The 16,383-nt window shown below is 39.6% G+C and overlaps 1 protein-coding gene across 2 annotated transcripts in view; it reads left to right on the top strand.

The window, feature by feature from the left end:
- The window catches only part of LOC131128603 (tetratricopeptide repeat protein 28-like), a 188,893-nt gene that overhangs the window by 3,205 nt on the left and 169,305 nt on the right, over positions 1-16,383 (top strand). The gene's annotated exons all lie outside the window — the stretch shown is intronic.

The raw sequence follows: 16,383 nt of genomic DNA, 5'->3' as shown, positions 1-16,383 counted from the left end.
AGCACATTAACAAGGGAAATGGAAATGGAAAACATTAAATAACAAAAAAAACAACATAATTCACAGTTGAAAATTAATATTTATAAAAATAAAGGGCTGCATGGTGGTCAAGTGGTTAGTGCGCAGACCTCACAGCGAGGAGACCTGATTTCAATCCCACCTTCGGCCAGCTCTGTGCGGAGTTTGCATGTTCTCCCCGTGCATGTGTGGGTTTTCTCCGGGTACTCCGGTTTCCTCCCACATTCCAAAAACATGCTAGGTTAATTGGCGACTCCAAATTGTCCATAGGTATGAATGTGAGTGTGAATGGTTGTTTGTCTATATGGGCTCTGTGATTGGCTGGTGACCAGTCCAAGGTGTACCCCGCCTCTTGCCGGAAGACAGCTGGGATAGGCTCCAGCACCCCAGCGACCCTCGTGAATATAAGCGGTAGAAAAAGAATGAATGAATGAATGAAACGGCAAATAAGATTACTACAATGAAATAGCTTTATGGTTATGGATATGGACTCCTGTTTCTAGTTTCATTGCTTGTGGTTGAACTATAAAAATATTTTTCTAGCCTTGGATTTAGGACTGTACAAAAGCATGTAATCTTATTTCTAAATTAATGAAAAAAACTAGCCTACGCTGCCCATTTGCTGGCTGACTTACGCTGCACTATTATTGGTATGAGACTCGACACTTCCTTAACATTCTCCCCATCCTCCAGCGAGCCTCTCTGGCCTGGGCGAGTTGACTCTGCAGACAGGAGCAAAAGGAGTGAGCATATGAATGAATTGACTTTTCTTTTCTGATTTGTCTTTTATTACATGCATGGAAGCAGGGTAGAGTGAACGTACGTGCCATGTTTTTGACCTGATGGATTATTTTCATCCTTTCTATCAACAAAATCCCCTGTCAAACATCTTTCCGGGAATTTCAAAGAATAACACGAGAAAGTAATGATAATGGTAATAATAATTTAATAAAACTGTGTCATACACATGCATGTAGACGCATGAGAAAAAAAATTGTAGTTCAAAATTTTTGCACAATTGTGCAAAGTGTTAAACTGTTTTTATTGTTTTAATTTAGACTTGATATTTCATTTTAAAGTTAATTCATTCATTTTCTACCGCTTATCCTCACGAGGGTCGCGTGCATGCTGGAGCCTATCCCAGCTGTCTTTGGGCGAGAGGCGGGGTACACCCTGGACTGGTTGCCAGCCAATTACAGGGCACATATAGACAAACAACCATTCACACTCACATTCATACCTATGGACAATTTGGAGTCGCCAATTAACCTAGCATGTTTTTGGAATGTTGGAGGAAACCGGAGTACCCGGGGTAAACTCACGCATGCACGTGGAGAACATGCAAACTCCACACAGGAACTCTGGTGGCCTGTGTGCTAACCACTAGTCCACCGTGCAGCCCATTTTAAAGTTTTGAAAACATGATGAAGTGCACACTAATGGGTTTTGCTTACACAGAAATGTTTCGTGTCTGTCAGTAATGTTGTCTAATGATATTCATGGATGAAAAAACCAGCAGACACACACTCCACACACTGGCACATCGCCTGTGCTGTAGATGTTGTCCAAAAAGTTACCACAGCTCTCCGACATTTGAGCTTCCTCTCTTTGGCCGAGCCCACACAGTGAAGAGTATTTTTGTGGACAACACATGAGCAAACACACTCCCATGTGGCAATATGTGTGAACAAGTAAACTGCATTATACTCTAATTCACAGACACGAGCGATGGGGACATTTGTAGCCATGGTAACAGCACCATACGAGAATTGGGAGACCTCCAAAAGACTGAAAGCTCCAAAAATCAATTGAAATGTTTTAGAGAGTTAGTCGCCGACTAGTCATCAGGACAAAGTTTGGGAGCATCTGGTCTTGTACAGGCCATGTGCACTGCTAACCTGTGATAGATTTCACATTACTCAGCCACACATCAGTCGCGGCCCAATTCTCACAGCAAGAGCGATTTCATTGATTTCACAATTTAGTGTGGAGAGATGCTTTTGTCTTTCCACAGAGAGATTGATGATAACATGGTAGAGTGCTATTGATGCTAATTTGTCGCCAGGGTGATGCATGAGGTCACGTATCTTCAGATGCACAGGTAGGTTTTCTTTTAACGACACTGCAGAAACACTGTTCTTTCATATTTAAAGCGATGATTTGTGTGAGTTGCATCATCATTCAAATATGTCATAGTCAGTCTGCCGTACTGTTGTCAGTTTGCTTGAAGGGCATTTTATCCACTTTGGTGATATTTCACTATCAATGGATGTTACAACCATACAGCTCTTCTTTATATGCTGTCCAAGTGCAAAGCCGTATTTGTGGTCTGACTGGGGGACTTATGCCTTAATCTAGGTTGTGTTGCTTTGTGTGTTCATAGATATGCTTTTACTTGCCTCGCTGTCAATGCCCGGCCTTGCTATTGTGTTTTCATTTTGTACTCAAGGCTAACATTTATTTGTGAGGACTCAAAATGATGTTTTCTGTCTTATTTTTGCCAAACCACCACAAGGGGTCAGTGTTGCCAAATAGAAAGTATGTCTCAAATATTTTGTGTGTATGCAGCAGAATTAATAGGCATATAAAGCAATTTGATTTTAGAAATTGCATTTTTTTTCAAAAGTAAATCATGAGCAGCTTTCAACATGGAGACATAAATGAGTATCATGGGATGTGGCTGTCTGCTTTCCCCTCAACAAATCACTTTGTTGTTTCTTTTCTTTCACATTTTCTTTCATTCAAAATGATGTGACGTTCTGAATAAGATTCCGTTTCAGTGTGCTACAGTATTGTGTGCTATGAATTATATGAAAGAATTACATTGGCTTGTGTGTACTGGTTTGGAGAGATGGCTGGTAATGTTGGTCTTGACGTCCATCCATCCCCAATGGTTTGGAGCTATACCATCCATCTGCTTTTGAGGCTTGTTGGATGTAGAAACGGGGATTAAATCACATGAGTGTGGTGGCATTCAAATCCTGTATGAGCACATAATATCATCAATCATTCCTCCCTATGACTGGGATTCTGGATTGGCCTGTCAAGTGGTGACAGGCGTGGTTTTTGCTGCCCCAGGCACCAGCGAGCAGCCCACCATCCTGAAGAAGAAGGCTGAGAGGCGTGAAGGAACCCCCTCTGTCGAATGTGTCAGCTCTCACCGCTGTGAGTGCCAACAAACATTCCGAGAGAAGAAAGAGAATGTGCAATTTAATGATCCGAGACAGCTTTATACCTTTTGTACCTCACGCAGGTTCAGAATATAAAGGGCTTAAATGAGAACAAAATGGGGTGTCATTTCATAGAAGAGGGGCACATACTTGGGTGTGTCGGTCTCAATGAGCCACATGGAGGGGAGAGAAAAGGCGTTTTGGTCGGACTCTTTGGCCATGTTCAATTCATTACATCCACCAAAGGGATTATGTTTTCATCACCGTTTATACGCTCTCTTGCTGGGGGGTGGCGAAGGATAAAGGAAAACACACCGAGGATAAGTTCAAAGCATGTGTGCCAGTCCAGGAGTTGTGTGAGCGCTTTGTGGGAAAAAAACAAAAACACATATGTGCTTGTCTTGTCCAAAACCATATTTTAACCAATTCTGTACATCACATTACAGAATGTTCACTTTGATGGAAAAACATTATGCAACACAGCAAAGAATAGTGCTGTGTTCTTTTATAAGTTGTGATGTACTGACCTCTGCCTACACTGGAATGCACTGTTTAGAGTGACTTTTTCAGAAAGCACTCTTGTTCACTTAAAATTTTTTTTTACATGATTTCTTTTGAAAACGTTGTCCTGTCCTAAATGTTCAGGATTTCATTTTTCTTGAGAGCGAGCAGCACGACGTCTCAAAAGGGACGGTGGAGTTCTCTTTTCCGTCACACCTACGTTAATATTGACATATTCTGTAATGAATCTGCAAATAATGTGTCAATTTATACGCAAGTGTGCATATACACTCAACAAATACGCAAATGCAACACTCAAATCTGGAATTTCAAATGGACAGATACCGTCACAAGAACCTGAGGCCCGTTGTTGTGGCACTCATCCATGACCACCATTCACTACTCATTTTCCAGCATGATGCACTGCCCCATGTTGCAAGGATCCGTAATTCCCGGAAGCTGAAAACGTCTCATGGCGAGCATACTCACCAGATATGTGATCCATTGTTTGGGTTGCTCTGGATTGGCGTATCCCGTATTTGAGGCAAATGGTGGTTGCACCAGCATAAAGACCCACAGAACCCACCAGTACTGTCAAATTTCACATTTTTGGAGTGGACTTTTCTAGTTGTTACCCCATATTTCCACACAATAAGTATAATATACTTATAAGTATAATATACTTATTGTGTAATACCAGCTTATAGACTGATTTTTGGTCAAGAAAAAAAATCTCTTATTTTGTTGTATATTTTTAATGTGATACAGTAAACCTCGGATATATCGGATTCAATTGTTCTCACTGGTTTTGTCCGATATAAGCGAAATCCGTTATATGCGTATACCGGAAAATGTCCGTTTTACGCATATATCGGATTTATATCCGTTATAAAAAGGCACTTCCTTGACTCTGTTTCCAATGTACCTGGACTGGGCAATGAAAAGAGACGTAAGGTAATGAGAATTTAACTTTATTGGACTCTGAGCATAACAAATTGTTAATTAAGCTAGGCCCTGTTACGCCCGTCAGGCCTACGTTATTCCCAATAGTGAGGAACTGCTGTGCTAGTATTATTGACGTCACTCACTTTTATATTTGTCCTAAATCTGGAGCCAGGAGAAAGACACGATGTGGCCATCTGATATATGCGAGGGAAATTGGAACGGGACTGGAGATTTTGTCCGTAATAGGCGAAGTCCGTTATAAAAAATCCGATATATGCAATGCATTTTTATTGGAAATGCATTACAGAAAAATCGGTTCTTTTTTATCTGTCTGTTGTGAGCGAATTTCCGATATATCCGAGTCCGATATATCCGAGGTTTACTGTATTTTCAGCTGATTTCCATTTCTGGAAATATTAGAAATCAAGTATTTGGTTCATTGATATTTCATAAATACTTAAATGGGACATGAGAATCTCTTTTGATGCCAGATTGTATAACAGAGATTTTGTTTAAGAATTCAGTGGTTCAACCTTGATGGAGCCCTGTGTTCTATAGACTGACAGTCTAGCCTGAAGTATAAGAAGAATGTCTGTATCAAACTTTAGTCATTACTTTTTGACAGATGAGTGTGCACTTTTGTTGCGCTTTATTCTCAGGGGGTGGGGGTGTAATTCTTTGTTGGCCCATCACACAGTAAACGCTTTCTCAGGCGAGTGACTGGGAGGACAATAACTTTCTCTCGATTGATGCCTTGCCTGTTCCGCTCCTCCATCTGGTCCCTCCTCTTCACCACTGCTGTTTCAGTGGCATGTTAAATAAACAAGGCTCTCTGCTATCACTCCGGTCCTCCAGCCTGAGAGCTGACAGCAGAGTTCCCTGGGAGCCAAAAAGACAAGTGGCACTGCAGCACAGAGTGGAAGACGGCTGTATCATTTGCATATATTTTGATTATATCCTACGATGGTGCCCACGAGGAGTATCTCCTCGTCAGAGTTGCCTGATGATAATGATAGTTAAAGTCCTGCAGATTTCCCAAATGATGCCATTTATTAATGCACATATTTTGCTTTTTTTTTTCCTGCGCAGCTAAAGTTGTCCATTTAAATCGCAGAGCAATGAGCCTTAGTTTGATTGAGACAATGAGTGTGTGTGTAGAAAAGGTCATGGTGTATGGAGTGCTGAGTGGGGATGTACTGTAATTACAGCTGCAGCATATCCAGCAATTGTGTGAGGATGCTGACATGCTGATGAGACTTTAAAGCTTCGTTTTTCCTCCAGCACTGAGCGATGACTCGAAAAAGAAAACCACATTTTTTGCCTTTCACTCCATTAGAGGAGCATTTGTCTCTTCTGGTGGTTCCTTCCACTTCACATGTTTTAACAGCATTTATTCTCCTGCTGTACAGTTTTGAAGCCTACTTCACAGTGACATCAACATTGAACTGAAATACTTGAATGTTTACTTAATGAAGGAATAACAAGGAGTGAATCGTTTTTATTCTGAAAAATCTTCAATTCAACCTATGTGGGCTTTAGGGTGTCATGGCTCAGGTGTGAGTTTGATCATGTCGAAGTATCCTTGGGAAAGATACTGAAACTCCAGTTGCTCCTGATACTGTGTCATCAGTAGGTAGCGCTTTGAGTGCCTTGGTGGTGGAAAAGCGCTATACAAATGCACGACCATTTGCTATGACCAAAGACCATGTGAACAGGCTTAAAGGATGTCTGACATAATTTACTTTGCTGAAATATGTTACTGTATACAGTGGTTTGAAAAAGATCTTCTAGAATCTGCACCTATTCCAGCTGTATTTCCTTGGATTTCTCAATTTAATTTATTCCATCCATGATAAAAAAGCATAACAGGTCCCCTTTCAGTCCATGTTCTGCATTTTCTGTTTCATCTCCAAATGTTTCTCCCCTCCTTACTCCAGTTGACACATCACTTTAATCACTGCAAACGTCCTCTGTCTCTTTGTCATGTCTGTGGACCTGAGAGGTGTAAATCATGTCAGGAACACTTTCAGGAGTCAAGCAGTATAGATTAATCCTGCTTTAAAGAGGTATTATTTTCACCATTGTTAGTTGGTTTGTTACATGGAAAACATTCACTTTTGGCATGTATTAGATTAAACGTATGCAACTATCCGCTCCCTGCCCTAGAATGCAAATGCAAACAGTCTCATGCACACTATCCAACACACAGTATCAAAACTTTCATGTAACTTTGTGGAGCTACTTAGAGCAAGGGATAATTAAATAGCATTTTGGTGAGTAACAAAATAAAGGTGAGGATACACCTGCCCCATAGTTGGTACAGTCCGCCTTGTCCCCTGCAGAGGCCTTCCTTATGCCAGCGTGTATGCGTAAGCGCCTAACCTCAATGTTATATAACCAAAAAAAATCTCCTGACAGTTATTTATATAACTGCATAATAGGAATAACCACAACGCCTCAAAATAACTAACAAAGTCAAAGCATGCGATGCACTTGCTCATGTATGAGAACATGCACAGTGTCGTTCCTTTTTCCGATTATGAGGGATAACCTGCAGAGATGAACAACCCAAACAAAGTTGAATTTAACAAACTGTAGCTGTAGATTTGTCATTACCAAATATCATGATATTACCACGATTAACAAAATATTAAAAAAATTCAGAAGTACATACCTTGGCTTTAACGTGTTTACCAGCTGTATCTCTTCTCCCTGTAACCTCACTCTTCCACAAGCACTTAACAGTGCTTGAGGGCTGGTCATCCAGTGGCATCATTCCAAGATGAAATCACAGACCGCTTTTGTCCCTGGATCCATCCATCCATCCATCCATCCATTCATTCATTCATTTTCCTCCACTTATCCAGGTCTTGGTTGCAGGGGTAGTAGTTTCAGTAAGGAAGCCCAGACTTCCCGATCTCTCTATTTTTAATGTTATGGGATTTGTTGGTAAACTGACAAAAATTACTTGTGTGATTTACTTAAAAAAACATCTCAGTAAAATATAATGTTGCAATATCAAGTAATACTTACTTGCCAGTATCAAGTCAATTTTACATAATTGTAATTTTTACATAACATCTGTGAATATATTAAGTAACTATGACTTAATTATATCAATTTTTAAGTTATATTTATTCAAACAAATTACAAAAAAAAAAAACTTTTTTTCTTCGGCAGGAACATCACTAAAGTACATTTTATTTCTGTTCAGCATTTGCTGTTATTCAGTAATTTTGTATATTTTACGTATTTGAAATGTCTTGACATTTTAATTTACTTGATTACAACAGCTCTGTCAGCCGTACAACACGACGGAAAGAATCCGTTTGGGGTCTAACTTTTTTCAGACGCCACAGATGCCGAAAAAATTGAGTACGTACTCTTTGGTTCTCCAATCTGGATATACAGTATTGTAGGGTGACCGCCACTCAGCTGATTCATTTTTTGTGGTGATTGACCTTGACCTTTATTGGGAACGACAAAGGTCACGCATAACAAGGTGCAAAATCAATTTGCATGAAAGCGCATTGACCTTTACCTCATGTTTAAGCCTTGACCAATGTTTTCCAGGTAATATAATCATTATCTGTCATTATATATGTCAATAAAAGTAAAAATAACTGTACTAGTCAACGTAAACATGACATGATTTATCTATGTAGAAAAAATCTTCTTTGGCAGGGTTTTCTCTTTGTGTTGTGTTGAAATATATACCTATAATGCATTCTTATTTTTTTGCTGTTAAGCATCATTCACATCACTCCAAAACATGTTGTGCAAGGACCCAAAGACTGTTGTGCATTATAACATATTCATTCACTTCTTAGGAAAAGACTGCAGGGATTGATTATATTCATAAAGGATGTTGATTTATAAAGGATGTTATTTTACAATTGCTTTCTGAGCAGACATCTTTTAAATGTGATAATTTCAACAAACATCTGCTAATTAAGACAATATGCATCTCCTGCTATTGGGTTAAAATAAGGTCTTGCCTACAGTCCCCCCCCCATCCCCCTTGCTGCAATACTGTTTTCCACTGGAGCTCACCACGGAGAGAGTCGAGTCACGAACCACTAATAAGAGGGTTCCATTTTGCTTCCACCCAGCCGAGGCTTGAACTAATGAACAAATCAAATGAATGGCATTTAATTACAGGCTGGAGGGAGCGGCACGGACAGAGGGTTGGCGCTAGCGGGCATAAGCCTGAAATTATTTGTCTGGAAAATTGTGAAATAAGCAACAGCAGTTAAGCTCCATCTTTTTTTTTCCTTTTGGAAGGCCTTGTGGCCAGGCAGGCAGCATTGGACATACAGTATGTACGGTTGGAGGGAAAGTGACCACACAAATACATTGTTTTGATTCTAACGCACTTCCCAGGCTCCCAGTCAGCGCAGACTGTATTTGGTATGTTGCGGGACCTTTAGAAGTTCTTCTCTATGCAGAATCAAATTCTACTTCTAGCCTTATGCCTGTAATGAACTACATTTATCACAGAGACCCCATTTGCATGAACACGATGGATGCAATTTACACTCATGTTCCCTCTTCAGTCTATTATGACGCACATAGTTTCCTCATAAACAGTCGTTGACATTTTGCCAAATTACCCTTGCCTCATGTCTGAAGAATTGTCAGTGGGTAATGTTCTGTCGCTCAGGCACAACATGCCTGAAATATTAAATTTATAACCTGATTTACATTACAGTTTACATTCGAGCTGCTTATTTTTTTCCGTTGTTTCTTTCATTTTAGTCCAGTAAGTTCACATTCTTCTTTTAACTAGGTCTCTCTGTCATGGTGGCCAAGTGGTTTTCCTTTTTACCACCCAGGCGCTCCACCAAATTGTACAGTCTCATGAAATGGAATTGGCTCATACATAAAACACAAGGAACATTACTACTATGGAAATTAAAATAGGTCCGTTTTTTTCCTCTTTAACACGATTGCAATCAACCTGCGTGATTCTAAGCTTTGGTAGCTGCCACAAAGTTTACAAAGAATAGGTTTTCACTGTCGGATGATCTCATGTGTTTCAATGTGCATGCGTTGACCCACCTCTCACCTCACAGCTGTGTGTTTCTAGACTGTCATAGGGATGTGCATGAGTCAGAGCAAGGGAGGCGTCATGCAGGGGGGGTGATGTCACCCTGATTTTAACCTGTCTAGCTCATCAACACCCCATCAACACCTACTGACCAGCCAGCACATGCATCATCACAGAGCATTCTCTCCCAAAATACACCTCAGTCAAATTTCATGGCTTCACAGTTTTTCAAAATTACCTGAATAAACCATGCTGTTTCATGGTTGCATTTCAAGTATGAAAATGGCTTCTTCTTCTTTCTCTTTGGGCTTTTCCCTTCAGGGGTCGCCACAGCAAATCAATATCCTCCATCCAACACTGTCTTCTGCATCTGTCTCTCTCACACGACCCTCATGTCCTCCTTCACTACATCCATAAACCTCCTTTTTGGTCTTCCTCTACGCCTCCTACCTGGTAGCTCTAAACGTAGCATCCTTCTACCAATATATTCACTATCTCTCCTATGGACATGTCCCAACCATCTCAGTCTGGCCTCTCTGACTTTATCTCCAAGGCCTCTAACATGTAATGTCCCTCTGATGTACTTGTTCCTGATCCTATCCATCCTGGTCACTCCCAATGAGAACCTCAGCATCCTCATATCTGATACTTCCAGTTCTGCTTCCTGTATTTTCTTCAGTGGTACTGTCTTTAGACCAAACAACATGGCTGGTCTCACCACAGTTTTGTATTCCTTTCCTTTCATTTTAGCTGAAACTCTTCTATCACTTTTCTCCACCCATTCCATCCTACCTGCACACACTTCTTCACCTCCTTTCCACAATCTCCATTGTTCTGGACTGTTGACTCCAGGTACTTAAAATTCTCCACGTTCTGTATCTCTTCTCCCTGTAACCTCACTCTTCCACTTGGGTGGATGTATAAAAATGGCTAATAAACTAAAATACAAACAGAAGTCATTCAGAAGATGCATTAGAAGATGTCGATGTAGAATTCTACACTTGTCACTAGGTGTCAGTAGTGTTACTGTAATGTTTGAAAAGTCAAAGAAGAATCAGCCGGGACAACAGGCTTTTATTGCAGGTTTGAATGAGCTCACATGATAATAACAAGAACAGATCCTTTATATTGGCTAATTCACCTTGCTACCTTTTATTAGATTATTTTTGGGGGTAGATTTTTTTTATTAGTATGCCAATTTGCAGAGAAATAATGACGACAATTAAATGCAGCGGTCTCTTGGTCCCAATAGAAATTGCATGCCAGAGCTTTTGTAATCACCTCACACAAGAAGCCTTTAATTGTGTCAAAAAATGTCTGCAACCTTAGAATGCTTTTCCCACTGGATGCATCAACTGAGCATCAGGTTAATAGCTTTTTGCTTGCTATTACATGGCAAAGAATGTCAAAGGGCTGAGAGAATGAGGTCTCATTGCCATGCTCATGGCATAACAGCTTGCTCCTGATAGAGGATCAGGCTTCTAAAGCCTTAGGAAATGAGCTAAACAATTGCACCGTGCTATTGGTGTCTAAACCCTGAAGTTGTACAAATGCTGTCTTTTTTTTTCTTACCGGGGTTCATTTGGTTGCCTTTTATTTTACTGGCCCCACCCACTTGAGAGCTTGGCAATACACAGGGTCAAAACCTGACTGCTTCCAGAATTAGCACAGGTGGCTGTGCTGCGGATAATAGAACTCCCTTTGGGGAAATGGCTTGAAGCGGAGAGCAACCTGCAAGGCACTATTGCTACACGTTAAATTTACATGAAATAATTTTTTGCACAATATGAACTGCTTTCTAATCACCTCTGAACCCTTGGGGACTGGTATGCTTGTGTTTCTTTGTGTAATTGCCAGGATCATGACATCTTTCTTTAAGGATGTCTAGTATTGAGGTTATGGTGTGTTTCAAACGACGTCTATTCATGATGTAACCTCCTTCCCACAATGAGTCATATGCCCTCATTTCTCAGTTTATACACAAGGTGGGTTTCCAGGTGGCTGATTGGGGTCACTCGAAAGAACTCTAGAAAGATGACGGTTTGACAAAAGTCATCTTCTCATAACTCGACAAACACTACCTGCTACTATCAACTTCAGATGGGTAAAAATGTTGAAAAGTGTTAGAGTAGGGCAAGTGTTGATGGTGAGGAAAATCTTTCAGAAAAATATTGCTTCAGGTCACCGCTACAGCCTAACCTACTTCTCTTTAGTTCACACTGTTGATGTCTTATTTGTATTGCTTTGACAGAAACAGATGACCACTACCACAGCAGAGCCCTGCTCTTCAGCCATAAAAATGTATTTTTTAAAAATTTTGACTTAAGTTTTTATAAGTTTTTTTTTTGAAAAAAGGAAACAAAACAATACTTTTCTAGAGATTGAGAGTTCCCTGAGTCTCAATGGTAAAAGATCATTCATTTGTTCAGGGTTTAGGGATAAGAAATGAAGGTAATACAACAAAAACTCAAGCCAATGACACCACTAGTCACTCAGTCACGCAAACAAGTCAATGAGAAAAATACCCTATTACATCGATGTTAATGCAGGAACGGCGCAATGAACTTTTCCACTCAAATATGACAAGTAGCAATTGCGAAAGGTGTGTGCATCTTACCGCAGAGTTGGTTTATCCATCAGCCGCACCAGCAGCCGCTGGGATTTAATGCGTACAGCAATGATGGTGAAGTGTGGTGTTGAAATTGATACAGTCTTCAGTCCTGTTACTGAAGTGTTTGCTAATCACATTTCAAGCAGAAGAGGAGGAATGCGGGATAATTGCACAGAACATAAACTATAGTCATGGAGTCAAATAAATAGAAGCTCACAGCTAACAGTAAATACACACATTGTATTGAAATACACACTGCTTATTGATTTGTGTGCATAGAATGACAAAAAAACGGAATACATGTACATGCACATGTACATACATAGAATGGAATAACAAAAACATTAAACACACAATATTAATAACTATTTAAAGAGCAGTGCAGCAAAGCATGATGGTATATTTCACTAGACTTATTTGGCATGCCCTACTTCTACTCCAAATGTGGCAAATTAGTAAAAGTTGTTGTGCAGTTGTGGTTGAGTGCTAGGACCCAGACACAGAAATGGTTAGATCATTTACTCCTTTGAGCTCAAACTGCCAATTTACTCATACTTTCATTCTACGTTTAAGCATATTTCCACAGCATTTCAGTCCAGCTTCAGCTTCCGAATGACTGTGTTCATTCTAGAGCACCTTTTCAAAGTGTTTTAGTTTCGATTCAGCTTTTCAGAATTCACACGCAATGTCTGCTAACATGGCATTCAGATTTATTCGGGCAATTGCTCGGTTAATGAAAACAAAAAGCAGCAGATTAATCGACTAAGGAAATAATCATTAGTTGCAGACCTAGTGTTCACCTCTGTACATGTTTTGAAGTCGAATAGACTGCCAAAGTTAGTTCTTCTGTAGTCATTACACTACATCACAATGTGTCTCACAGCACACACTACGGTGTGTCCAACTGTGTGCCTGGCGGCAGTCTTTCACTTGTGTCTTGCTTTTCCATCTCCAAGGCACTCAAAGTGCTTTGACGATGTTAGCACATTTACTTAGTGGCGACGCAGCATCAGGACCAACTGGGGCTTCAAAAAGTAATCCCTCATTTTAAAATTAAGGCTACACTATAAAGTCAATAAGTAAATAGGCCTTAAAACCAGGCAAATAATCTTACATCTAGAAATATTATTTTAAAGCTTGGCAAGTGGCAAGTAATTTGCAGTGTAGTGTCTTATACACCGGAAATCACGGTAAATAATATAAAAATGTTTAGTCTATATTTTCTATTATTTGCTAATTTCAATTCACGATGCTATACTTTATATTAGGAGATGCTCTCCTCTCACTTGAGGGAGCTGTGCAGGTCCCACTGTCACAGGAAAGCCGGCAGCATTCTGAAGGACCCTTCTCACCCTTCACATCCCCCAGCGCCAACTGCTCCCCTCAGGGAGGCGGTACAGGATGTTGAAGGCCAAAACGACATCGACCATATCAAAGGGGCGTTGCAATAATAAATCTATAACTGCTCGTTACCATGGAAGCCACCACTGGAATATCTCATGTGAAATCCAACATGCCTTACTGTTTTGTTTTTTTACAACTGTGAATATAATCATGGTGCAAAGATAATATAACTAACTAATATAACTGTAAAATGTCAATTTGTTTATCCATACACGGCTGTATAGTTCAGATTTGCGTTTTTTTTAGTTTTTAAACAGTTATTTAATCCATTAATTATTTGTCTTTATTCTTTAATTTTTCATTAAAGAGGATTGCGTATCGACAAAGATTCTGATTGATTTCCAATAATGCAATTTGACAACCTATATGTCATATAACATTTACATAATTTATTTGCTTTATTGGTGCATTGCTGCTTTCAGATTGTTAATAATTAACTAGAATACATTATATGAAGAGCTATGCCTCAGGGTTTTTTTTTTTCGTCATGGTGGTCAATTATGACATAAATATACAGTACAACAATAACAAGAGAACATATTAAATACACTTTTTCTTCATCGCTATGAGTCAAAACAAACTACACTGCTTTGCAAATGACAAAATTCATTAATGTAAAATGCCACTGTGCATTAATAAAACACATTTGTTCAGTACGTTACCAAAATCCATCATTGTTTCAGTCAGGAGCAATCAACTGATGTGTAAAGAAAAAACCTTAGTCCTATTTGTCAGTGTTGCTCATGTGGAACCAGAACAAGCAGATGGAGTGCAATCAGGCTTTGGTTTGAGTATGACCTAATTTTATCTGTAAGTGTTCCTTGCGTGGCCACAATGTTTCTGTAATTACTAAATTAACAAGCATGTCGTATATGATTAATGATAAATGATTTCCTAATAAATAATGGATGTGGCGGAGGCAGTTTGGAACAAGGAGTGTAATGTGCACCATATTATGTTAGCTTGTTTCTCTGATAGTCACAGATTTGGTCCAGAGATGGAAAGAAGGACAGTTTAATATTCAAATTGTGGTTATGAAAGCTGCGTCTTCTGTCAAAATGTTTTTACTTCCAGAATTAATTATTCTTATGTAGTGCTTCCTCGAGAGCCAAGGGCACGATTTAGGTTGCTACTTTACTCTGATGTTTCATGTTATACCAAATAATTCTGCCCCTACAGTCCAGTGCATACCTGAATACCACTTTCGAACTGTTTACCAATTATTTCAATAAAGTTCATAGAGGAATGGAAAGTAGGAAAATACCCGAGGAGCTACACCACACAGTAAACATATATACACATTTGTAGGTTAAATAAAAAGCAAATAAAGAAACATTTCTGTTTAAATATGTTTTAAAAATGCCGTTGCAAGGTTGATTTTGAATGATTTTTGTTTCAATGCAGATCCAGTAGCCCTGAAGTTGGTAACCCATAACAAGATCGTGTTTCAAACTGGTACGGGATCATGTCTACCAAGACTGAAGTGCAAATGGAACGCTTGTTGTGTTGCAGTTACAGATTTGGTTGTTTCCACAATGAAAGCGCAATGCTGAACCAGCTGACTTCGGGCGAGAGGCAGGGTACACCCTGGACTGGTTGCCAGCCAATCACAGGGCACATATAGACAAACAACCATTCACACTCACATTCATACCTATGGACAATTTGGAGTCACCATTTCACCAAACATTCATGTTTTGAGGATGTGGGAGGAAAGCCCACACACGGGTAGAACATGTAAACTGATTCAAACCCAGAATCCCCAGTGGGTGAATGCTAACCACTCCACCACCATGCCGCTCTTCCTCTCACATGAATCACCTAATGCGGTTTTTTATTGACAACAGGGTTGCTTTTGATGTCATACACAGGCTGACAGCTAGTAATTCCCATATATTGTATATTGTCAAGAACTTTTGTTGTTGTGTGTGTTGTAAAAAAAAATCCTTTGTAATATAATTGTTTTAGGTAAAAGAGATCACAGAGGACCAATTAAAAAGAAAACAAACACAGAGAAAGTCATGCAGGGAATTGCTGAGGTGAGAATTATGGAATTAATTTAGTGGCTTCAGTTCAGTCGAATGGAATGGTTATGAGCTGCAGGTAGTAATAGAACGGAGCTGTCTTTAATTTTAGCATTCACACTTTTTCCTCCTGTGACGAGCCATTGTGGAAAAATCCACCCTGAGGTTAAAAAACTGAGGTAAAGAAAGGCAAATATATTTTTTAAGAAAAGTATTAATACTCTCAACATCCCTTCGAACACAGGGGTTTATTATGTCTTAAATAAATGTGGGTGGAGAACAAGGTCAGGAAGAAAGCTGATTGGTTGACATATGGACACAGGATGAGGGCGGAGCTAATGAGACACCGGTGGACCAAACACAATCATACAAGCCACCTGATTGGCTGAGGCAGGGCTGAACAATCCCTTTATTATATATAACATCATTGATGACATATTGTATCATCATACGATACGTTTAAAATTACTTCATAACTTTTTAGATCATACAAGTGTGACTAAACAAAGTTATGTGCACCTGAGTTTGATGACTGCAGGAATGAATGTGTGCAATTAAGCTGATTATTACTGTTTGTGTTTGTGTTTGATTCATGTTTCTTTGTTGTTGTCTGCGACTTAGCTGTGTAGGCTAAGTGACGAAAGTGTGTGAAAGGGAGAA

This window comes from Doryrhamphus excisus, linkage group LG3 (genome assembly GCF_037039965.1).
Source record: "Doryrhamphus excisus strain RoL-2023G ecotype Guam linkage group LG3, RoL_Dexc_Guam_v1.1, whole genome shotgun sequence".
Classification (NCBI taxonomy): Eukaryota; Metazoa; Chordata; class Actinopteri; order Syngnathiformes; family Syngnathidae; genus Doryrhamphus; species Doryrhamphus excisus.
This window is presented reverse-complemented; position numbering and strand designations above follow the sequence as displayed.